At 44.6% G+C, this 24,702-nt stretch overlaps 1 protein-coding gene, 1 long non-coding RNA gene and 1 pseudogene across 3 annotated transcripts in view; 1 reads left to right on the plus strand and 2 right to left on the minus strand.

Moving 5' to 3' along the window:
* LOC138827340 (schwannomin-interacting protein 1) overlaps positions 1 to 24,702 on the minus strand; it is a 476,238-nt gene that overhangs the window by 132,122 nt on the left and 319,414 nt on the right. The window lies entirely within an intron of this gene.
* Positions 11,338 to 19,372, plus strand: LOC138827323 (uncharacterized). The gene is made up of 4 exons (XR_011372037.1): positions 11,338 to 11,423; positions 16,210 to 16,325; positions 17,059 to 17,152; positions 19,108 to 19,372. It is a non-coding gene; the product is annotated as an uncharacterized lncRNA (long non-coding RNA).
* LOC138827322 (large ribosomal subunit protein eL27-like) lies at positions 18,678 to 19,097 on the minus strand (annotated as a pseudogene).

Raw genomic sequence — 24,702 nt, forward strand, 5'->3', positions numbered from 1 at the left:
GGGTTTAAACTGAAGTTCAAAGTGGCCAGGGTTACAGGCATGAGACACCAGTACATGGCTTTCTTGCTAGTTTTAAGCAATGAAATCAAACTGGTCAGGTGTTTCCCTAAAGAGAGGGGTGTTCAACATTTTTGTTCAATATCAGCTAAAAACAATTTTGAAGAACTAAGAATGCTTCTCAAGTTTTATGTTGTAATCTTAAAAACAGAAATTTATCAAAAGCTTAAATACTTGCAAAGGATATTAAACATGGTCTGCTGAAAATTCTAGCTTTCGAAAGGAATTCTATTATCTAAATATATATAAATGTGCATAATATATAATATTATATGCCATATTATTATAGAGTATTATAATATGTAATATTATACAGTATTATAATATGTAATACATAATATAAAAATATATTTGGACAACATGTATATATAAATATACATATATTTTATCCTAATAAAAAATATTTATGGGGCTGGGAAGGTGGCTCAGTGGTAGAGTGCTTGCTTGCCTTGCATGCATGAGGCCCTGGGTTCGATTCCTCAGCACCACATAAGCAAAAAGCTGGAAGTGGCGCTGTGGCTCAAGTGTTAGAGCGCTAGCCTTGAGCTGAAGAGCTGAGGGACAGCGCCCAGGCCTAGAGTTCAGGCCCATGACTGGACCCCCCCAAAAAAAATATGTGTTCAAGAGTATTTACCTTAATAGAAATGACATGAAGTTGTATGTTTTTTTCTGTGACCACAGGCTCTTACATGACAATTCATTGGATGGAGATGTCATTTCACTGTTTTGTGATCACTGCATGACTCACAGGTCCCGCCTGCAGCAGAGACAATGCCTGGCACACACCCTTCCATACCTTCTTCCCTTTCTACAAGTCCAGGAAGTTTCCTTCATTTCTCTGTTCTCCATTGAGAGTGTGAGCAGAAATGATGTGCTGTTTGCTGTCCTGAGAGGTTAAGAGTAAACAGAATTCCCCTCTCCCTCTCCTCTCTTATCTCCTCTTCTTTCCTTCTTCTCCCAGCTTTCAGACTCTACTCTTCTTCCCTCTTCTCCATTCCCCTCTCCCTCTCCCAGTTTCCCTCTTATTCTCCCTCTCCCTCTTTTTATTCTCCCTCCCTCTCTCTCTTCACCCTTCTCTCCTTTTCTCTCCCTCTCTTTCTCTTCCTTGCTCCCTCCTTCCCCTTCCCGGTTGGACTCTGAAATTGCAGAGATGCGAGTAGGAAGCAGAACTACTAGATAACACTTGGAAAAAAAGTTCCTCAGGAGCAACTCACTGACACCAGATTGACCGTGCAATGAGCATGTTGGGTTAAGCCACTAAGCTTTTAGGGGTATGGGTTATTGTAAGGGAGCTTTCGCCATCCTGATGAATCTAGGAAATAAGTGATTAAAACACTATGGGTGTATTATACTTTTTGTTTGTTTGTTTGTTTGTTTGTGAGGCTTGAACTCTGGGCCTGGGTGCTGTCCCTGAGCTTTTATGTTCAAAGCTAGTGCTCTATCACTTTGAGCCACAGCTCCATTTCCAGTTTTCTGGTGGTTAATTGGAGATAGGAATCTCATAGCCTTTCCTGTCCCTGCTGGCTTCGAACTGTGATCTTCAGATCAGCCTCCTGAGTAGCTAGGATTACAGGTGTGAGCCACTGGTATCCAACTGTATTGCAACTTTGATAGGCAATTCTCAAGAATACATAAACTAAAATTCCTGAAAATATTTTTTTTGGAGTCTCATGTACTTTCCAACCTGGACTAGCTTTGAATTGTGATCCTCAGATCTCAGCCTCCTGAGTAGCTAGGATTACAGGTGTGAGCCACCAGCACCTGCCCCAAAACAAAATTTTAATAAAAACATAGAGAAGTCTTGCATGTAATGGGAATGAAGGCAGTCTAGTAATGTTGCTCCACTCTGATTGACTTATATGCATGCAAAGATTTATGAAACAATATTTAACATTCTAATCAACTAGTAACAAAAATTAGTTCCATTTCAATTTTATGGGAGGCTAAGACTTAGCAACCACACTTGCAAAGAAATTTGTTACCCAAGCATCAGAAATGATAATTTCTCAACATCTTCACCAATATTTCAGATAACTTTCTTTCTTTGACCTTTGGAGTAAGCACTTTCATGTATATTATATATATATATATATAAATATATATCATATATAATGTATATTATATATATATTATACTTTCATGTATATTATTATAGTAAAATTTTGTAAGACACAAGTCTCTGCATGGTGGACCTGTAATCCCAGCTAAATTGGGAGGCAGAAGCAAGAGAACTGATAATCACAGCTAGCTCCGGCAAAAGTTAGCAAGACGCTATCACAGAATCAAGCTAATAATGGTGGTTTACACCTGTAATCTCACCTGATTTGGAGAAGGATCAAGGGCAGAAGATGGCCCAGGCAAAAATAGGCCACTCTATTTCAAAAACAAAAGACAAAATATTTTGGTAAAACAAAACACTAGAATCTAGACAGGTCTCTAATCCATCTTGGTTCTACTTTGACCTCTTTAAGAGGACTGAGAAGAAGCAAAGTGAAACCAAATTGGGGATAAATTAAGATTCTCACTAGGGACTTAGACAAGAAATTACAAAACACCTGCAGGTGCACACAGCCACAGCACCAGCTAGAGAGGAGCAGATGCCCCTCCTCTGCCCTTTCTGCTCCTTGGAACCCTAAGGGCTCCAGGCATATTTTATCATTGCTACATGGGGACCAACATGGAGAGCACGGAAATGAGAACTGAACACAGAGGAGCACCCAGATCTAGCTTTGAGGTTCCACAGACGAAGCCACCAGCCACTCTGAGCTCAGAAAATAGACATAAGAACAGGTCATGCGCTTCTCCGTAAGGCTGAGACAATCAGAGGAAGTAATACAGAAAGTGCTTAGTAAAAAGATATCTGAGCTGGCTGCTGGTGGCTCATACCTGTGATCCTGTTCAGGAGGCTAAGATCTGAGGATCATGGTTTGAAGCCAGCCCAGGCAGGAAAGTCTGTGAGACTCTTATCTCCAATTAACCAAAAAAAAAAAAAAAAAAAGCTGGAAGTAGAGGTACGGCTCCAGTGATAGAGAGCTAGCTTTGAGCATAAAACCTCAGGGACAGCACCCAGGCCCTGAGTTCAAGCCCCAGGACTGGTATACACACACCACAAAAAGATATCCACCTAAACAACAATCACACACACATACACACATACATATGTACATGTACACACACATATTTGACACTAGTGAGTGAACTCAGAGCCTCAAGCCTGTCCTTTTATGATGGTCGGCCCTCCCTTCCAGCTTCATGACCACTCTTGTAGTCTCTACTAACTTAAAGTGGGGTGCTTCACATGTTCCAGCATGGGGCACATGCTAATTCTATCTTTAGTGCTTTTTTTTTTGAGAAACCTCCATATTGTTTTCCAAAATGGCAGTACTAATTTCCATCCCTACCGAAAGTGTCCACTGCTTTTCTTCGTATACTGGTTATTGTTCGTATTTTGATAACAGCCATCCTAGCAGGTATGAGGCAATTATTGTACCTTACACCTGTTTATACCCTGTTAAATTTTGAACAGGACAGATGAGTGGGTATTTCAGTCAACTGCCTCCTCTCCTCCTGCTCTTGTCTTTTTATGATGTCTGGCATTCCTCAGTTTTCTCTGCCTTCTGTCCTCAGGCATGAAGTTCCCTCATGTCTCAAGAGACCATGATTACTCATGACTGTTCTTGGAATTTTTTTTCAATCTAACCAATATTCTAAAGATGTAGTCAAGTTGAAGAGTGAGGGAGGGACTGTCAGCAAGAACTAATTTGCCTGCTGATTGTTACTGTGTAAAAAAAAAAATCCCTAAATGCTTCAGATTTTGGTGTAAATAAATGGAAGACTCCATCTTTTTGGGAAACAAATAATCGTACTTTATGATAAGACCAGGAAATAGCATCTGATCTTACGTTAACCTGTACTTTCCTTGTCTAATTAAACATTTAATTTTGAGGTACTTAGAATTCACGTGTTATTTAATAGGTTTAATGTGAAATAATATTATTAAGACTAAATTAAATTAGAGGTCTTTTTTGGGGGGGAGGGGTCCAGTCTTGGGGCCTGAACTCTGGGCCTGGGCACTATCCCTCAGCTCTTCAGCTCAAGGCTAGCGCTCTACCATCTGAGCCACAGCGCCACTTCCGGTGCTGTGGAATGCTAATGTGGTGCTGAGGAATCAAACCCAGGGCCTCAGGAATGCAAGGCAAGCGCTCTACCACTGAGTCACCTTCCCAGCCCCTAAATTAGAGGTCTTAACGTAGCTTTTACTCAAAGGTACTCTCTTGTAGAACTATGCCACACTATCTGAGCTAGGATCTCTACCTTGACACAGTCAGAATAGAGAATATGTCAGTCTTCATTCGCTACTACTCCATTCTCTCTTTGACCACTGGACACTTCTGTGAGAAGACCTTGATCTCTATAAGAAGGGGCTAATTCCTTTGAATAGCAAAAATGTTCACCCCAGGTGACTCGACCACCTTTACCACCGCACCCTTCCTACTTTGGTCCATTATTTGCTCTTTTCTAACCTGCTGGCTGCCCAAGAGGCTTGACCTTACCCATGTTAAAAAGTTGAGCTCCCTGGCTCTGAATGCTCCATCATCTAGACTTGCTGGTCCCCCAGATGGGCAGAGGCCGGTGGCTTGGCCCTTATCTAATATCTTCCAGTTTTTATCTCCCTCCTCAAGACGTCTGTGATTTCAAGAGTCTGCTTCTGCAACACAAAGCTAACGATGTTCTAGTTATTCTCTGCTTTTCCCCCCAATGGAGCCATCACACTTTCCTTGAGAGAAGGTAGTCCCATCAAGGAAGTTGGGGAAGGAGGACAAAACTAATGTTTGAAGACATCATCTTGTTCGTGTTGTGCTTCTGCTCACTTTTGTGAGTGCTTCTGCTGTTTAACCTCAAGGATAAGATCCAATTTTTTTTTTTAATGGAGCTCTTTTAAGTGTTGAAAAGCTGATTTCCTTTGAAGGAAACCCCCATTTTACTTTCCAACAGGACTGCTGAATGCAAGAAACAGCCATTCATTAAAGAGCTCATTCATTCATGAAATATTTATGAAGTCACTGCTAAGTGCCAGAACACTTGCTTTTCTATTTTTTTAAATTTAAAAATGGTGTGCTGTGGAGCCATGGGAATCAGTATATCTTTTGATAACGAACAATAGAGTCTCTAACCAGCAAACATGGTTTTAGTATAGACACACTCATTTGTTTGTTCATTCACGCATCATGTTTCTCAGCCCTGGTACAACCTTTGGTGATCGGCAGGGGAAAGACATGCCACACACGTTCTACAGTTGACAGTTGACAGAGAGGAAGAGAAGATGGCGGCTACTTTTCAGTGTATTTAGCTCGTGTGACGGCGGCCAAGAAGGCCTGGAGAAAGGGAGTCAAGATAGACTTCCAGAGTCATTAAGACCTGGGCTTTGCTTGGGGAACTGAGGGAGAGTGTATCAAGTGAGAAAAGGTGGGTGGACACTTCAGAACTTGCAAGAAATGAAGGTTGTGTTTGGAGAATGGCAGATTGCATGGATTGAGTGAGAGGGCTGGGTGCAAGCACAGTTTCCCACTAAGGAAACCACTAGGTTCTCTGGATGTCTGAGGGAGTTCCTTCTTTCTTAGCAGGAATGAGCGCTGGACAGCTGGGGATGTGCCCCCTCCCTGCCCCTCCTCCCCGCAGCATGGCTGCTGTGGATCAACTGGATTATGCAGAGACAGGGGTGTCCTGGAAATGTTGCAGGATGCCAGACAGCAGGAAAGCTGAAGGGTGGGCTCCAGGAAGAAGATGGCTTGGGGAGCCAGGTTTTTCTAAGGTATTATGGGATATCTTGCTGTGGGAACTCTGATTTAATTGTTTTTTTTGTTGTTTTTTTTTTGTGGGGTCCAGTCGTGGGGCCTGAACTCTGGGCCTGGGCACTGTCCCTCAGCTCTTCAGCTCAAGGCTAGCGCTCTACCACTTGAGCCACAGCTCCACTTCCGGCTTTTTTCTTTTTGCTTATGTGGTGCTGAGGAATCGAACTCAGGGCCTCAGGCATGCAAGGCAAGCACTCCACCACTGAGACACCTTCCCAGCCCTCTGATTTAATTGTATAGCTTTTGTTTTTTGTGGAGTTGTTTATGCATATTGCTATGGCAGGCCAGCTACTGGTCTGAGGGGAAAGCCACCCCAGCCTGCATTAGTAAGTATTACTCGCTGTCAAACTTGAATTCAACTTCCCTCAGACATGCATTCTTAGGTTAACAAGAGGCGGGTGGGGGGGGGGGGGAGAGTTTTGGAAACTGAACGTTTATGCTTCTGTAACTTTGGATAAATCAATTCCCTGCAATAGAAATGGTTGGTTCAAGAATTCTGTTAGGCATTTAGCCAAGTGTCCCTGGATCTCTCCTGGCTACTGCAGCTTCCTTTGTTGAATCATTTGATTACAGTGGACCCTTTTTCCTCATTTCAAACCAAACAGGAAGGCGCCACACAGGATTCGCTTTGCTGAATTAGAGTTAAAACCATGAATCCACTCCCAAACAGAAGATGGAAACCAGATAAGAGAATCAATATAGATACCCTACCAATTATCCTGATAATTAATTAGGAAAGGCTTAATCAAGTGAATGTTTAAGCACATGGAAATCATTGCCCAGTTTTAAGGAAGTCTATTTGTTTCCCAAGGTGCTCACTCACTCACGCAGTGCTTTGGCTTTGAAAATAATCCTTATCTGTGTGGAACTGGAAAAAATAGTTTTTAAAAGTTCTGTTTTTTTTTTTTTTGCTTTTAAAGTTCTGAAGCATACAAACCCTGGATCTCCAAGTTGGTAGGGCTGATCCTTGGAGAATGAAGTACATGAAAGCAACCCCTCCCTCAGTTTCAAATGCTTGCCTTGTTTTCTGGAAATTTCAATCCGAACTAACACTGGGTTTTAAATTTACCTGATAGGAATTTGGGCAATGTGTTTGCAGAGTGCATTTTTTCCCCCTTTCCTGGGTTCAACGCAGCTTTTAATCTTTAGTAGCTGAAGTCTTCAGATACAAGGCGCTTTGTGCTGTCCATTTGCAATCTAACGAATGAAGGTGAGGTCAATGATTTTATAGGTGCTCTCTGGTTAACATGCACAATGTGCTAACATGCACATCCTTTATGGGCTTTTTGCTGAAAGGACCTCCAAGACATCACAAATATGTAGGTTTACCTTGTGAACAAGCCTCAGCTCAGGAGCTGATTTTTAAAAGAGTGCTCTGGTCCAGTTGAAGGTCCTAGGGACAGCTTCATATTTTTCATATATAATTTTCAAAATGAAAGAGACCTCAAGGCCATCCCGGGCTGCCCACACTGCCCGAGGTTTTGTGCATAACTCAAATAATTCTATTGAGCATCTTGTCTTTAGGTACAAAGGGGAACAAGGCCCAGCTGGTCGATTTGATGAAGGTGATCACTGGCTTGACAGGAAGCCATGTTGTTGGTGATGATTTGGTACTGGACCGAGGTAGTGGGACTCCAGCATGCCAGCACCAAAGGATGTGAGGCAGAGAGGATGGGTGGGGACCACAGCCAGCAGAGGTGGGGGCCGGGGTGGAGGTGGGGGGCAGCTCCTGATTCATTCTCATCAAGTGACAGCGCACAGGGACACTTGCCCAGGGTGGAAGTTCCCGCATGCACGAAGGCTTTCCGCGAGCTCATGCTTCATTCTGCAATCTCTGCATTAAAAATGAACATGCCAGGCAGTTGCCACGGGGGCCAACTGCCTGGCCACTGCCTCTGGCTAACCTCACGGCTCTGCTCGGCTGTTTCCTGGACAGGGGTTTCCCTCCGCAGCTTGGGCCCTGCCAGGGTTGTGTACTGTAATTCCCAGACCGCTGTCTGGAATCCAGTAGCGCCACACGTAATTGTTACTAAGCAGAACTGAACTCTGGATTCGTGGGGGGCCAGAGGAGGTTCCTTTTGTATGTTTTCTTTTTAAGTTCTTTGTGTGTGTGTGTGTGTGTGTGTGTGTGTGTGTGTGTTGGGGGGGAACGGGGGCAGAACTGGGGATTGAACTCAAATCTTCCTTGCCCTTGCTGGCGCACTGTTTTTTTAGTACATTTTGCAGATAGGATCTCATACTAACTTTGCCCAAGCTGGCCTTCAATCATGATCCTCTCACTTACGCCTTCCGAGTCATTAACTGGTAATTCTGATCCGTTCAGATTCCATTTCAAGTTAGAATAAAAGAGCTAGTGGTATCTGATGATGCCACTTACTTTTGGGGTTTTGGCATCAACTTTTTGCCCTTAGAGGTTGGCTGTAGTAGCCACTCTTCTGTCTTCTGGTTGCCAGTACTCATGGCTGTCCTTGGGGCCACTTCCTCCTCGTGTCCTTTCCTGTATGTCCAGTCCTGAGCCACTGGGAGACCTCCCAACACAGACCCCTTTCCAGCAGCACCACCCCACTGGGGCTTTGGTCCATGATTCCTTCCACCACCACCAGGTCGTGTCCAAGGAGAATTTCTTTCAGGTAATGATGGAATGGAGCTGGCTCTTTCTTGTCCTCCCTCCCGGGCCTTCTACATAGCTGTGCACAGCCTGCCAGCCTGCTGTATAATCTGTCTTCCTCGATCACCTCTCACTATGGCTCCATCCCCCACTTCTGCTCCCCTTCCCTCTCATTCTCCGAGTGGGACCAAGCCAGAAATCAAGATATAATTTTGTGATTAAGGGTACAGACTCTTGAATCAGGCAGCTCTAGCATTTTTGTATTTTTCAGCCATCAGGTTCCCAGGAACACAAAATATGAGTCTCAGCTTCATCATGTGTGTGTGTGTGTGTGTGTGTGTGTGTGCGCGCGCGCACGCGTGCACGTGCATGCACGTGCGTGTGTGTGCCAGCACTGGGCTTAAACTCAGAGACTTGTATTCTTATTTGGCTTTTTCTTCTCCAGGTTGGTGCTTTACCACATTGGTGCTTTACCACTTCAGCCATAACTCCACTTTTCTCTGAAAAGCATGTTAATATTTACCATGTTGGGTTCTTGTGGAGATTAAATATAAGATAAATATAAGCAGATAAATAAAGCAGATGCCTCAGGCCGTGGTAAATGCCCCAAGAATGGAAGCAGTGTCTTCCCGTGTTACTACCGTGACTCTAGTCTTTGTTTCCATCGCACAGAGATTTTACTAGTATATCAAGAGTTGGCATTTAATGGAGAATGGCTATAATGAAATAATAAAGTCAAATTTAATAAAGCCCAGAGAGTTAAAGCAATAAAATTTCCTGAGGGTAGACTTGTAAAACTGTAGAGCTAGAGGAGAGTTTCCATATAGCCAACTCAACTTCTCAGCTTAGAGGCGAGGCAGGGAGGACTTTTCTCGAAAACCCTCCACCCTCCAGGCAGTTCAGGTGCAGTGTGAGCATATGTCTGATTGGCCAGGGTCTACTCTACTATCACTGGTGATAATGTCCTGTGGTTATCTTTCTGCCTCACACTGATCACTGGGGTCATATATAAAAAATGAGAACAAAGTCTTCAAGTTGTACCTTCCCCTATTCCAAGGAACAGAGTAAAAAAATGTCTTTAATCAAAAAGGGAAAAGGGGATCTGTTAAAAGTTATTGGAGACATCCCCTGTGTCTTTGAACAGAGGAGAGAATGTCCAGTATTCTAGTGGCCGACACCAAGAGAATGTGTTCCTACATTTAAATGTTGTGCTCAATAATAGAAAAGAATAAATGAAGAGTTCCTCTTGAAAACAGCTCCACATTGCTATGATAACACACAGGAGTTTTGCTGCACCCCTTGTTTAAGCTCTGTGCAGACAGTGATGGAAACTGAGAAGCAAAGCTGCCTCAGGCCTGAGCAGAAAGGTCCTGGTCATGCTGACAATGGGGCTCAGGGCTTGCTTGTTTCCTCTGTAACTCTCCTTTCAGTCTCTTTGTCTCTTGCTAATTATTATGCACAGACAAATTTGATGATCAAATTTTAATTGCGCCATCACAGACTTTGCACAAATGACGATAATAAAATTGCATTTGCAATCTGCTTGGTTAATGTCGTGGACTGTAACACTGACTTCATTTGTCCAAGTGAAAGGCATTTTATTGGCCTTCAAAATAGTCATTATGCTAGCCAACTATTTTTTCTTTATGTTATGCGTCCCAGTACTGCATTATTGTTTATTGATGCCTATCAATACAATGAAAGTTAAAAAATCAGTACTTTATATTCAGAAAGTTTTGAAAATTAGAGGCGATCATATTTCACATTTATTTATTCAATAAAATTACCAAACCTCCAACTTTTCCAGACAAAGCACAAGACCCTGGAGACACAGAGAGGGAAGGAGTATGTCCACTTGCAGTCAGACTTGCACAGCCTAATACAATTACAATGTAATTAATTACAATGTATACAACAGTGACTTTCACATTACCTTTGAACTCTATATCCACAAGTATTCAGATTCCCACTGGCCAACTCTACTTGTCTAATTAATTAGTTTGCGGGTCCTGGGGCTTGAATTTGGGACCTGGTGCTGTCCCTTAGCTGTTCTGCTTAAGGCTAGTGCTCTACCTACCACTTGAATCACAACTCTACTTTAAGCTTTTTGGTGGCTAATTGGAGATAAGAGTCTTATAGACACTGCTGCCTGGGCTGTGTTTGAACCATGATCCTCCTATCTCAGTCTCCTAAACAGATGGGATTACAGTGTGAGCCACGTAGGCCCAGCCTGCTTGTCTATTTTTTTTTTTTTTGTCAGTCGTGGGGCTTGAACTCTGGACCTGAGTGCTGTCGCTCAGCTCTTCAGCTCAAGGTGAGCGCTCTACCACTTGAGCTACAGAGTCACTTCCCTGCTTGTCTATTTTTAAAAGCCTTTTTGCATCATCTTTCTCACCATGCTGCTTCTTTAAATATTCTCAATACTAGACCAGCACTCCCAACTGCCTACATTCAGAAATTTGGAATTTATTTTAGAATATCCTTCTCTCCCATGTCTTTTTATTTTCTAGTAAGTCAATAAAGCCTATGGATTTGTGAGAAATAATATTACACGGGGGCCAACTAGAATCAGGAAGGGTCAGCTATGATAAAATTAAAAAGTAAATAAAAATTCTGTGTGCCAGCATGCGCACATCCCTGAAGCATTCCTGCGGCAAGAGAACCAAGGCAGGTGGAGACAAGCAAAGAGCACTTGTAAGATTCTTCCAGTCCCTGAGGAGGAGCGCATGCTAACACTGCCCAATAGGACTGAGGGGAGGGACTTCCGCACCAGGGGAGGATCACTTCCTGCCACCCTGGCGGTGCACCTGCCCACTAGACACCAGACTTGCCAGACCACCAAGCACCATTCAGGTCTGGGTTTCATGCTACTTTGTGTCTCTGAGTCTGTTCTTTCAGCCTGGCAGGTGAGTGTGCTTCTCCTGGCACTATTAAACTCTCTGTTTCTTTGGTCTCTGGATACCTAGGGGCCTGCTTTGCCTCCTGTGACACTCCAGTGGTTGGCACCGGAGAATACCTATTTAAGTTCTTCCTGATCACATGACAGACGGCAATCAATACTGACTGCATAAGTGATCCGATGGGCAGAAGCTGTTCTCTTGATAGGTACTGGAGGTGTTCCCTGAGTACTGCGGGGCTTAGTGAACTCCATCTCAGTGGGAATTAGGATTCAAGGAATGCATGCACTGTTTGTAGTGCAGTGCGTGACAGAGGGTAAACAGAGCTGCAAACACTTGTAAGACCAATCACCGTGGATGTCACATTAACAATGGACAGAGGAGCATTTCAGGGAGCGGAACCAGGGAGCACACATGAAGAAGAAGAGTCTGTCCCAGCTGCAGGAGTTACAGGCATTACCTACACTGCTACATATGGGCAGGCGAGAATTGAGGTGGATGATAGGACGACAGAAAAGGGAACTACGCATGTAGACCACATCTGATTATTGAACAATAATATACAATTATTATGTAATTATTATATAATAATGCATGAGCATTATTCTGAAATCTATGGGGATAGAGGACTTGAAGGGGCACATGTCACGGTCCGTGCCATGGCGGTACTGGATAAGTTGGAAGCCTAGGAGTGGGCAGCTGTGGGGTGGGGGGTGTGCCGGTAGGTGGTGGTAGATTTGATTACTCAATGGGGAGCCCAGCGCAAAAGCTTAGACCAGAAGTGATAAACAAAAGTGGCGCTTGCAAGAGAAAATATACTCACAGGGTTTGGTGACAGAGAGGGTGAGGAAGGACTGGTTAGTGAACAGGAGGTCTTAGACTTTTTTTTTCAAGAATTCTGGTTAAAGTGATGTGTGTAGGGTATCTTTTCAGTGAGAGTCGGGGGATGTCGGAGGAAGGTGAAGAAAGTAGCAGGTGGTGTGAAACACGCAGACATTGAACAACAGAAACAAAGGGGTTATTTTAACCAGTGGATAGCCGAGGAGGCTCAGATCCAAGTCTTCAACTGGTTCCTGTTACCTCATTAAGCCCCAAGACAAAAGCTTTGAGCCCCCTGTGGCTTGAACATCTCAAAATCCTCAGTGAGGAGGAGGTGGGGAAAAGAAAGAAAGTAGGGTGGGATGAAGTAAGGGGGCGGTTCTAGGAAACCATTACTTTCCTGGGAGCTGGAAAGCCAGATTGGGGTACAAATGCAATGCATTTCGTAGGAGGATGGCAGGAGGCAGGTCAGAGGGCCCTACAGGGTCTCAGAGTGAGAGAAGGGCATATGTAATGCAAGAAGATGACAAGGCAGTAACTATTTTAAAACCATTTTCAAGGGCATGGTATTGAGAATCTTCTGTAATGCTATTCTTGGTGATTCCATTCAAGGTGTTTAGTGACAGGGTCAGCCCTTGCCCTCTACTGGCCAATCACGTTTGGCATGCATCCTCTACTGGCCAATCAAATTCAGCCTGTGTCCTCTACTGGCCAATCAAGTTCAGCCTGTGTCCTCTACTGGCCAATCAAATTCAGCCTGAGTCCTCTACTAGCCAATCAAGTTCCTCGTATGCCATGTGGCATGTGTTAATAATTTCCAAACATACCCAAGAGTGTTTGCATTTCTAAGGCAATCACAGAAAACAGTGGAGCAAGAAGTTCTTAAGTTGGGACAGGGCCTTCTTGAGGGGGCGGGAGAAGAAGGAGGAGATAAGCTCACTAAATAGCTCAGCCTGCTAATTGCACTACACAGCAATCAGCTAAGCACTGAGCCCTGGGTGTGATGGATACATTGAGCCCAATCAACCAATTTATCAAGAATCACAGAGCAATTGAGAGGCTCAGTTGGAAATGATTGAAGAGCTGTTTTGAGTCCTCCAGGGTGCAGCTTTCAAGGCCAATGGAGTTGAAATATCTTTTGTTCTGTCTGCTGAGGTTCTGGAATTAGCAGTGGGGCCCAGAGAAGACTGGTCCCTTGATTCAAGTACAGCGTTTCTGCTCAGCTGGGATCTGGGTTATTTCTAATATGAGATCATTTAAAAGAAAATACACAGTTGGCCATGATTTAATTTTTCTTACAAAAATATTTTCATACAGTGCGTAGGACTTGAAAGCCCTGAACCAAGTTAAGCTAAGCCTCAAAGGTTAAGTAGATGATGATGTGATAGAAAGGAAATCCCAGTTCTTATTGACAACACCCCTTGTCTGGATGTAGGTGTGTATTCAGCTCCATTCACCTGCGTGAACTTGCCACAGGTCTAAACACGCTGGCCCAGGCTGAACCAAGTGTGGAGTCAAGCAGATGGAAGTGAAGTTGCTATGGAAACCATGCGTGCCCTTAGCAATAACCGTACCTGACTTAATAATGGGTGGGTTTGCTTCCTGAAAGCATTTCTAAAACCTGTTAACCAAATCTTAAAAACAAACAAACAAACAAATGGGAAGATTCTATGGCTTTGTTCTTAGAAGGTCTAGCTGGAGGTGAATCCTTATTTTTCTGTACCTCCTCCCCGTGTCAAAGGATTTTCCTTATCATTTGTGTTCACTGCAGATGTGGAAATGAAAGGCTGGCTTCACAGGATTGCCCAGAGCTCTGTCCTCATTCACGATTAAGAACCTGGAAGCAACACTGTGCTGTCTCTCTCTAGTCCTGGTGCCTTTTCCACTCTGTCTTCACAGACATTTCAGTTCTAGCTGAAAGAGATCCCGTGTCATCTGATGGAAAACACAGAGCTGGCATAACCAAAGCGGCAACTCATTTACATATGGGTTGGGATCCAATTCAATCTTTTCCGATCTCTTCATCTACTTGATCTACACCCAAGACTGTGGGCAGGAAAAATAGGCTCCGAATTTCCTTCCAAATATAAAGTTGGAAGATTTCATCTGTTTTCTTTTTTATGTATATTTCTTATCCATGAAGGGAAGAGAGATCTTAGAATATGCCTTGTTCTGTGTGAAAACTTTCTGCTTCAAATAAATGCCTCGTAATAATGCCAGATATGGTAATACTTTCAGGTAGAGACATTTTTGCAGTGTTAATTTATGGCGTTAGTGCTCATTAAACATCACATCCCTTTTTGGATGTTCAGGGATCATATAACCACTTATAGACAGCACTTTTAATTTGGAGATGGAAAAAATTTCATTCCACCTTCAGAACTATTCACTAAAGTATTAATGTAAACCTCTGCTCAAATTGATTCAAAGTTCCGATTTTCTCACTTGCATATGTATGTATATTTATCTATCTATGTGGTGAGAAGATGACAAATGAATACAATTTGCCAGGGGTCTGTTCTATGGGCCGAGTGTATCACTCATCCGTCTGATCGCATTCTGGCCTCTGTGGTTCATGGAGGTCTTGTGAGTCTCACATGTCACCAGGAATGATTCTGACAGGTGCCCAGCTTTGCCGAATGGCCCCATTCAACTTCTGTGTCCCTTTCTCAGAACCATGGTTTTCCCTGAAGGCTGTGGATTCCCGACTGGCCTCTCCAGCAGTTGTGATGGGATTCTAGCCATCATCTTCTTTAGACACTGGGTGTTTACTTCAGATGGAAAGGAATGGGGAAGGGAAAAATCTACATACCGAGTCTCCACCTGTACTAAACTTAAAAAAAAACATATATACATATGTGTGTGTGTGTGTGTGTGTGTATATATATATATATATACACACATATATATATACATATATATATATATATATATATATATATATATATATATATATATGTCATTTGGAAGAAAGATGAGGAAACTGAATTCCAGAATAAGAAAGCTTCCGTGTTTTCACTAGTGAGTTCCCTGCATGTTTCTGAGGACGGGGCTCCCTCTGTCCCCTCCCCCACCTCTGTTGCACTACCAGCTGTATCTCATGGAAGGCCTGGGGTTGTGGCTGGGATAATAGGAATGATGCCAGGTAAATAGTAAGATTAGCTTTGACAAAGTCCAACGGCTGGCAGGTCCAGGGAAAGAGGAGAAAGAAGCAGTCCGGAAGAGGAGCAAATTTTCCTGAATGGGTAAACTGTGGCAGACCAGTACTATTGCAGACCAACATTATGATGAGTTTGAAGGAGCTAAGATAACATGGGCAAAGCTTCTAGCCTGTTATCACACAGGCAAACCCCAAACTCATGTCTGAAGTGCCAAGCGTTCATTCATGCTATGGTTACAGCGATATAAGAGGTGAAGAGTGAGAGGCGGGGCGCGTGGACGCTCACGTTGGTAGCCCTCATCACACAGGAGGTTGTGACCTGGAGGATGACGGTTCAGAGTCAGTCTGTGCAGGAAAGCCTGAGGCTCTGAATCAGCACAAGGCTTGATGGGAGGTGTGAGTGACGTGGTAGAGCAAGGAAGTCAAGCAAGAGTGAGATGCGCTGCATGTAAGCCCCAGTTCAAGCATATAAGTATGATCTATATGCTTCCAGATCTATGTCATTATATATATATGGAGATATAAAAATGAAAACTGAAAATGAATCTTTATTAAGGTCATGGGCTCACCAAAGGCTTCAAAAATTCTTTTCCTCATGATGTTACCAGTTTTACAGTACAAGAAAAAGAAGTATGTCTGAGCTAGAGGTGGTGGTGCATGCCTGTAATTCACCTCTTATGAGTCGGGGGCTGAAGGACTGAATAGGGCTACAAAGTAAGACCTTCTCTAAACAAGCAAACAAACAAACAAAGCCACCTCAGAAATTAATTCCTCCTCCTTTTTCATTAACTATATGTTTTGTTTCCTCCCTCTTAGATAATCCAGACCTTCTCAGGAGAACAATGCTCTCAAGAAAACTCTGCTGTGCACATCTCCCCGTAACATACTCCCAAGATGGAGTCTGTGAGACCCTTGTGTGCCTCTCACTCATGGTAGGAAGGAGATCAACAACCCCCTCCCCTGCCCTCCCCCCTGTCCCCCCCCCCCTGCCTGGGGCATGCTTCCATACCTGCAGATCAAGAGGTGGCACGGCCATTCCTCTTTTTAGTTTTATTTTTGATGGGATGGATATTGGGAATTGAACTTAGGACTTTGTGCTTGCTAGAAAGGTGCTCTGCATGCCCCCAGCCCTGTTTCACATTGGTTAGGCTGGGTCTGTTCGGGCTGTGATTCTCTTATGTGTACTACCTGTGCCATGGAGATGGCCAGGTGTGGCAGCAGTTGAGATGGAGTCTTGAAAACCTTAGTTATTCTTATCCATCATAGGCCTTCAACTCAGGGCCTGTCCCTGAGCTCTTTTATTCAAGCCTAGTGCTCTATCACTTTGAGCCACAGTGCCATGTCCACTTTTTGAGGGGTTAATTGGAGATAAGAGTCTCACAGGAAACTTTCTTCTCTGGTTGGCTTTGAACCTCAATCCTCAGATCTCAGGTGTGACAGGTGTGAGCCCTGGTACTTGGCCAGTCCTTTCAGCGTGAACCACCCCCCTCAGCCACCCTCATAGGATTCTGTGGCTTTCTTTCGCCTACATTAGAGATAAGTGAATTGCAAAGGCAGAATTCCAACAGTTAATACTTGAAGCATATGGAGCAATAGGCTTGGCTTCAGAACTTATAGTCATATTGACATAAAATAAAAATAAAATGTTCTATCACATATATTTAGATGGAGCCTTCAGAAGAGAACCAGGAGTATGATTTCTCAGATGTCTTGCTAGCCATCCCTTCTGAGTAAAATCCAAGGAATATTAGGCATCAAGGTGAGCATGCACACTCCATTGTGTCAACAATTTTTTTTTTTTTACTGGTCCTGGGCCTTGAACTCAGGGCCTGAGTTCTATCCCTGAGCTATGCTCAAGGCTAACACTGTACCACTTGAGCCACAGCACTACGTCTGGCTTTGTCTGCTAATGTGGTACTGAGGAATTGAACCCAGGGCTTTGTGCATGCTAGGCAAGCACTCTACCACTAAACCACATTCCCAGCCCTTCTGTGTCAACATTTTTGTTCAACACATTTACTGAGTGCCTACTATGCGCCCAGTGGAATTTCTGTTCTAAAAGGGAAGAGGTGCAACCCAGCGAATCAGAAGCTGGGTACATATCATTCCCGTGTGGTAAGCACTAAGGGGGAAAACAGAGCCAAGACAGGGGGCTGGCCATGCAGTGGACCGGATCTCAGGGCCAAGTAGCTGAAGAATGGTGACTGGGTGTGTGGCGGGGGGGCGGGGGGCCTGTGCTGTGGGTGTGCCTGGAATGACAGGGGAAAAGAGCCAACATGGGGGAGGGGAGGAGAAAAAGATTCTCAAGGGATAGCAGGAGGGTGAGCTGGAGACATGAAGACACCCCCACTGGGAGATGGGTGGGGCAAGAGAACCAGGCTCTGCTTTGAAATCCTCAGTACGGAGGGCCAAGTTCATCACCAAGACCAGGGCGGTTGTTGCTGCAGGTAGACAAGATGCCTGGTGGTAAAAGAAACAGGTTGGAGCCAGGCGCCCGTGGCTCACGCCTGTAATCCTAGCTACTCAGGAGGCTGAGATCTGAGGATCGCGGTTCAAAGCCAGCCTGGGTAGAAATATCCGTGAGACTCTTATCTCCAATAAACCACTAGAAAACAGGAAGTGGCGCTGTGGCTCAAGTGGTAGAGCTCTTGCCTTGAGCTGAAGAGCTGAGGGACAGCACCCAAGCCCAGAGTTCAAGCCCCATGACCGACAAAAAAAAAAAAAAAGAAACAGGTTGGGATATTTCTGGAAGATGGCCAGAGAGGGGCCTCCATGGCGTAGCTTTTCCTGTTGGCTCCGAGGGCGGCGCCCTCCTGCCTCTTGTGTGTGTGCTCTTCACTGGAATGACTTACCAAACAGATTTCCGCCCTGGATTTTGTCTGCAAGGAGTCAATACTGTCTCCATAACGTCTTCAGTCTGAGGCTTCAGCGGTAGGAAGGCCAGCCACCTGACACACAGGTGCCAAGCTCTGGGACAGGGCTGCCCCAGGGCCTGGTCTGGCCTCTTGTGTGTGTGCTCTTCACTGGAATGACTTACCAAACAGATTTCCGCCCTGGATTTTGTCTGCAAGGAGTCAATACTGTCTCCATAACGTCTTCAGTCTGAGGCTTCAGCGGTAGGAAGGCCAGCCACCTGACACACAGGTGCCAAGCTCTGGGACAGGGCTGCCCCAGGGCCTGGTCTGGGCCGACTGGCCGGTGGCATCTTCCTGTGGGCATCTCCTTTCTCCCCTCCTTCTCTCTTGGAGATCCTGGCCAGCTTTCTTTTTCTTTTTTCCCCCCTATTTTTAATGATGGAAACAAAAAACATCTAAAATCGAAGCTTCTGGAAGAACCACTTGTTCTTGCCAGTCTTGTATCTCTCCTCAAACTTGACCTTGGCCTCCAGTCGGGCCTTGCTGGGTCTCTGAAGACATCCTTGTTAACCACAGTTTTGTCCAAGGGGATATCCACAGAGTATCTTGTGGGCATAAGGTGATTGTAGTTATAAACCTTCACAAAGGACTTGATCTTTGACCTCTTGGCAATCTTCTTCTTGCCCAGCTAACATGGGGATAGCGATCAATTCCTGCCACCAAAGCATGACTGTAGGGATGATCTGAAGTGCCATCATCAATGTTCTTCACGATGACGGCTTTACGTCCGGTGTAGCGTCCGGCCAGGACCAGCACCCCTTTCTCCGGTTTCATGAACTTGCTTATTTCTTAAACCCAGGTCACGGATGGTGACGGATTCCTGGCCAGCTTTCTATCCACGCTGGAGGTTCCACACACCAAGGGACTTCTAGCTGATGATCTGCTTTCGAGGGGCTCTGTGTGTGTGTATGTGTGTGTGTTGTTGTTGTTGTTGTAGTTGTAGTTGTTGTTTGAAGTGAAGAAAGAAAATTCCAACTCAGACCAACTAGATAATATTCCACGGAACAGAGAAAGGCAACTCCTCCTGATGGTGAATGCTTCCGACCGTGAAGCAGACATTTCTGAAGTGCTCAATGAATTTAAATTTGCTAAACAGCAATTAGCTGTGATTTAAATAAAAGATTATTTCAAGAACGGAACCGACTAGCACTGTCTGTGGCATAATCACAGTGGTTGAGGACTCCATCTGTTTTCGCAGGAACTCTGAGGGGTGAGCCCTCTTCTATCCTGTACCCCTCCAGACCCCAATACCCACCCACAGTCCGCCAGTGAATGCGGTGCACACCCTCCCACGCTTCCTGCCGCAGACAGAGGTGGCTGTTCACCCGGCTCTTGGCTGAACAGGAAGGCTTTCTGCTTCCTCTTTGGGGGTGGGGGACACTTCCCGGATACCCAGGTTGGTATTCGCTAATCAGTGAGGTTGCTTAAGGGTGTTGGTGTTCCTGAATAATCCTCAGGAGAGCTGCTCAAATGTCCAAACTCCCAGCATTCAGGGCCCTTCCCGCAGGTGGAGTGGGGAGGTTTCCTGGCTTTGGAGGAGCAGACCCTAAGGTTTCCTTGGTCCTTTGAGCCGCAGGTGACTATTACCAGTGTCGGGACCCAGACCAACAGCTTGATGAACACCAAAGCTCTACTTCCTGCACCCATCTGCCCAGATGTTCCCTGGAGGCACTGGGCCATGTTTATAGCCTCTCCTCTCCTCTCCTCTCCTCTCCATTCCTCCCTCCTTACCTCCCTCCTTTCCTTCCTTCCTTCCTTCCTTCCTTCCTTCCTTCCTTCCTTCCTTCCTTCCTTCCTTCCTTCCTTCCTTCCTTTCTTCCTTTTCCTTCCTCCTTTTGTGTGGTTCTGGGGTTTGAACTCAGGTCTAAGAGTTGATAAATAGGCAATGCACCATTTGAGTGACTCCATTAGTCCCTTTTCAAGATAGGGCCTCACTTTGCACCCTGACTGGCCTGGATTTTCCTATTTGTGCTTCCCTTTGCTGTTGGGGTGACAGGCATGTACCACTGTACCCCACCACTGATTGAGATGAAGTGTCACAAGCAGTTATACCCAGGCTGACCTTGAATCTTGATGTCCAGTTCTCTACCTCCCAACTAGCTGGAATTATAGCTAAGAGTTACTGCCCCTGGCTTTTTTTTTATTTACAGAGAATGTGTCACTTAAATATGCTATTTATCTCTTAATGGTCATAGCAAACATGCTGTTTACAGCCTGTGGGCTCTAAGGGCAGGGCTTTTGTTAGGTACAGCCCCACTGTAGTCCTGCCTCTACTGTGTGCATGTTATACCTTGCAATTGTTTAACAAGTAGATTTCACTCCACAATGGGTTTAGTTCTCAAGGAATTGTTATTGTCTCTGTAAGGTTTTGAACCAGAAGATTTCCTTTGGGTTGTAGGGAAAAGAGGTAGCTGAATTGTCATGGAGTATTGGTGTCTGGTGGAGTTTGCATAAGTCAGAGGGCGTCTGTGTGCAGATGTCAAAGGCCTCGAAGGCCCGGATGGTGGAGCTTTGACTGGGAGGTAAAGCGGCTCCTCTGAACTCATGCTCACTTATACAAGGCAAGGTCCATGCCAGCACGTCCAGCTCACCCGCTCAGAGCCTTGGAGACCACACGGGAGCGGGAGATTTACCCCAGCACACTTAGGAAGAATAACCAAACTCAGCTGAAAGCAATCCCGTTATGTAGACCAAAGGGAACCTATTTCACTTGCAGGTCCCTCTGAATTGGACAATGTTCCATTTCGTTCTAGGCTAACAACACTTATGTGTCTTACGTTGTAGGCTATTAGCGACCAAAATACACACGTATAATATGCATTGTGATGTCAGGATGCTGAGAAAAAAACTTCCTACCACACAGTGTGGCACAACAGAGGTGTTTAAATAAAGACTCTGCAAATCTTTAGATTAAGGCCTTGGTCTATTTTTGAACAACGTGTAGGATGTTTAACCAAATGCACTCATATGATTTATATATAGTTGTGACTGAGCTAGCAAAAACAGTCCTGTGTGACTTTTTTTTATATGGATTCACGGAAAATGCCTGTAAAACATGTAGAAGTGATTAGATAAGTTATGTGGTACAAATAAGGGAGAAACTAGGAAGTTGAGATTCATGTAGCCAATTCTTACAGGAAGGAGATACATTCTGACTCTTGAATGCCTGAAATATCAGGCTGCCTTAGATTGTAGCCGTTGCCCTGTCTCTGTGAGACTTTATCCTCTCCTCCTGCCAGTTTAGTCCATGCTAACCAGACTACAGGGTTCCCTGGAGGTCTCACCCTAGGTGAGAGTTTATGTAAAGCATAGTGACTTTTCTTTCAGATCCACAGCACATTACAAGTATTGGGCATTGATATATATTCTGCATATGAGTGGATGAGCAGGTGGATGATGAATGGTGGATGGGTGGATGTGAGGCGAGTGGATGAATAGCTGGAAAATGGGAGGACACGTGAATAGGTGAATTGTGGATGGGTGAATGGGTGGATAAATAGTTGAATGGGTGAGTGGATGGCTAGATCTGGAGAATAAGTGGGTGGAGGGATAGATGAATTGGATGACTGGATGGATAAATAGGTGGATTGAATGATGGGTAAGTGAGTAGATGAATAAGAAGATGGGTATGTAGGTGGGTGAAGGGGTAGATAGATAGGTGGGTGGGGGATGAATAGATGGAGAAATAGTTGAATGGATGAGTGGATGGCTGAAAGACAAGTGGGTGGATGGACGGGAGGGTGGGTAGATGGAAGGATGGAGGATAGGTAGGTGGATGGGTAGATGAAGAGGTAAATGGATAGGTGGGTGGATAGATGGATGGGCTGGATGAATGGATATATGGGAGAATGAATGGATGCATGGACAGGTTGGTAAATGGGTGGATGCATGGGTTGGTGGATGGATGAGTGGGTGAATGGATGGACAGATTACCCTTTCTCCTGGTTTTGACTGCTGCGCCAACCTGTGGGCTGATCTCCACTTTTCCATTTGTTTTAATCCCTTTGGACAAACTTCTAGAAAACAACCTGCAGCAAATAATTTATGGTTTGGTTCAAGTACTTATTGATTTATGGTTTCTACTGAGCCTCTGAAAGAGAGCTTTGAATTCATGGTCTTTCCGAGGTCAGTTGTGCCCTAATCATTCAACTCCTAAATTCCTATTAATTTGAGCCTTGAGCAGATACACAGGATTTTCCTAAAACATTTTCCTGCACTGTTAAAATATATTTGCTGTATTCACTTTATGTCTATAATGCATCACATAGTATTTTATGTGCATACTAGATCTATGTAATTTACTCTGCATTAGGTAGATCCTACTGCTATGTTAACTCATGACAAACTACACATAGCTAGAATAGACTTCACTACTTGTTTTCTTGTTTTTCAAGGTAGAGTCTTGCTATGTAGCCCTGGTTGGCTTGGAACTCACAATCCTCTTGCCTTAGCCTACTGGGTGTTAAGATTAGAGGTATGTATCACTGCCCAACATAGATTCATTTTTCTTGGGCATAGTATGGCTATGCTTTCAAAGGTAGTTGAAGGAAAAAGACAGAAAGTATGGAGGCCAAGAGGCAGCCCTATGTTGTGTACAGCTGGATGTTTTCAGTCAGACCCTTCTCACACTCTTCCATGTCCAGCTCCTACAGGTGTTCCAGTGTGTGATGGAGATCAGCAGGGAGTGGACGAAGCCAGGGCTCCCACTGCCGCTTCCTGCCCTTTCTTCTCAGAGACCGTTCCTTTAGGATTTGGAGATCTGAGTTCAAAAAACAGACTGTAGTTCAGTGGACATCAAACATGTAGTCTTAACTCTCCCAGTGCTCCTGGGGTAGGAAGAAGCTATCTGTGGCATCAACAGATTGACCATTATCCCCTCAGACCCACTACCCAGAGTCCTGTTCTACTCAAACTTGCATTAACCATCAAATACATGGATCCTGTTGCACAACACAATATAGCAGCCCATCTTTCCAGAGCCTCCCCTCCCCCGTGGTTCATGCTTCAACCCTTTTCAAGATGGAAAAAAAAATGGGTGTCTCACTTGAATTATTCATGCTGCTTTCTGTTCTGTCATTCAGGCACACATTTGAAATCATTAATATGTCATGACTCCTTCGCCTAGCTTTTTCAGAGGTTTTTTTTTTAAATCATGAAGCACCACAGAAAAGGCGTTATGATTCATTAACAAGGATGTTATTTTTATATTTTTAGTTCATTATTAGCACAATGATAGCAGGACAGAATGTTTGGTGAAGCCTGCACGGCCTTCAGGGGGCTGCTGTGGGTGAAGCTTCGAGAGTGACATTGCTGTGATCAATCTCTCAGCCAGTGGCTGAGAGCACAGGCTCACTCATCTCGGTGACCTCTGAGCTCTCTGACCTAGGCCAGGCTGTGGGCCAGGCACTGCAGATGCAGGGTGTGTGTGTTGGTCTGTCTGCATGGAGCTTTTATGATTGGCTGGATTCCTAGTCACTCCTACATGAGGGGGTCCTGAACCCAAGTTCAAAGACAGGACACAGGGCTGCTCTACTGCTTCCTCAAAGTACCTTGGAGAGGGCTGATTAAACAAAATTCAGATTCAAACCTAGCTGGCATTTATGAGTCCTGACTGTGCAGCTCCAATGCATCTTTCACAAACATTAACTCACTTAATCTACAAGGCAACAATGCATTTACTAGTATCTATTAAGTACTTTCCAATCATGCTAGTTTAGAAAAGGAACGTTTTTATCACAAGACATCTTTAAAGGAGCTGGGAATGTGGCTCAGTGGTAGAGTGCTTGCCTTGCATACATGAAGTCTTGGGTTTGATTCTTCAGTACCAGATAAACAGAAAAAGCTGGAAGTAGCTCTGTGGCTCAAGTGGTAGAGTGCTAGCCTTGAGCAAAAGAAGCTCAGGGACAGTGCCCAGGCCCTGAGTTCAAGCTCCAGGATTGGCAAAACCAAACAAAAACAAAGCAACAATAAAAAAAGAATCAGTTCTCTTCATGTGGGAGCATGAAGGGTTGGGCCATTAATGATTTTGTGTCCATTAATTTGGAAAACAAAAGTCAACAGCATCCATTGTTGGGGTAGACAACAATAAATTCGCTGTTGGGTTTCCTGACATGTCAGGCCGATAGCAGGGTAAGATGTCACAGAGACATTGCAGACGCTTAGATGGAAGGAGTCAGCGTGTGGACTGGGCTTGAAGCTCTGACCTTGCATTAGATTCCCCAAGGAATGGAGTCCTAGGCAAATGGCTCAAAGCTGCAGCTGGGGACAAGCCAATCTACCAACCAAGAGATGAGAAAGAACCACAAGGCCTTAGCACTAGGATATCCTGGAATGCTTGAAGATAGGACATCACTTTCTCCTTAATCTTTCTCAGGCTTTCCCAGATGCACAGTGC

The sequence above is a fragment of the Dipodomys merriami genome, unplaced genomic scaffold (genome assembly GCF_024711535.1).
Source record: "Dipodomys merriami isolate MVZ:Mamm:240054 unplaced genomic scaffold, mDipMer1.0.p SCAF_154, whole genome shotgun sequence".
Lineage (NCBI taxonomy): Eukaryota > Metazoa > Chordata > Mammalia > Rodentia > Heteromyidae > Dipodomys > Dipodomys merriami.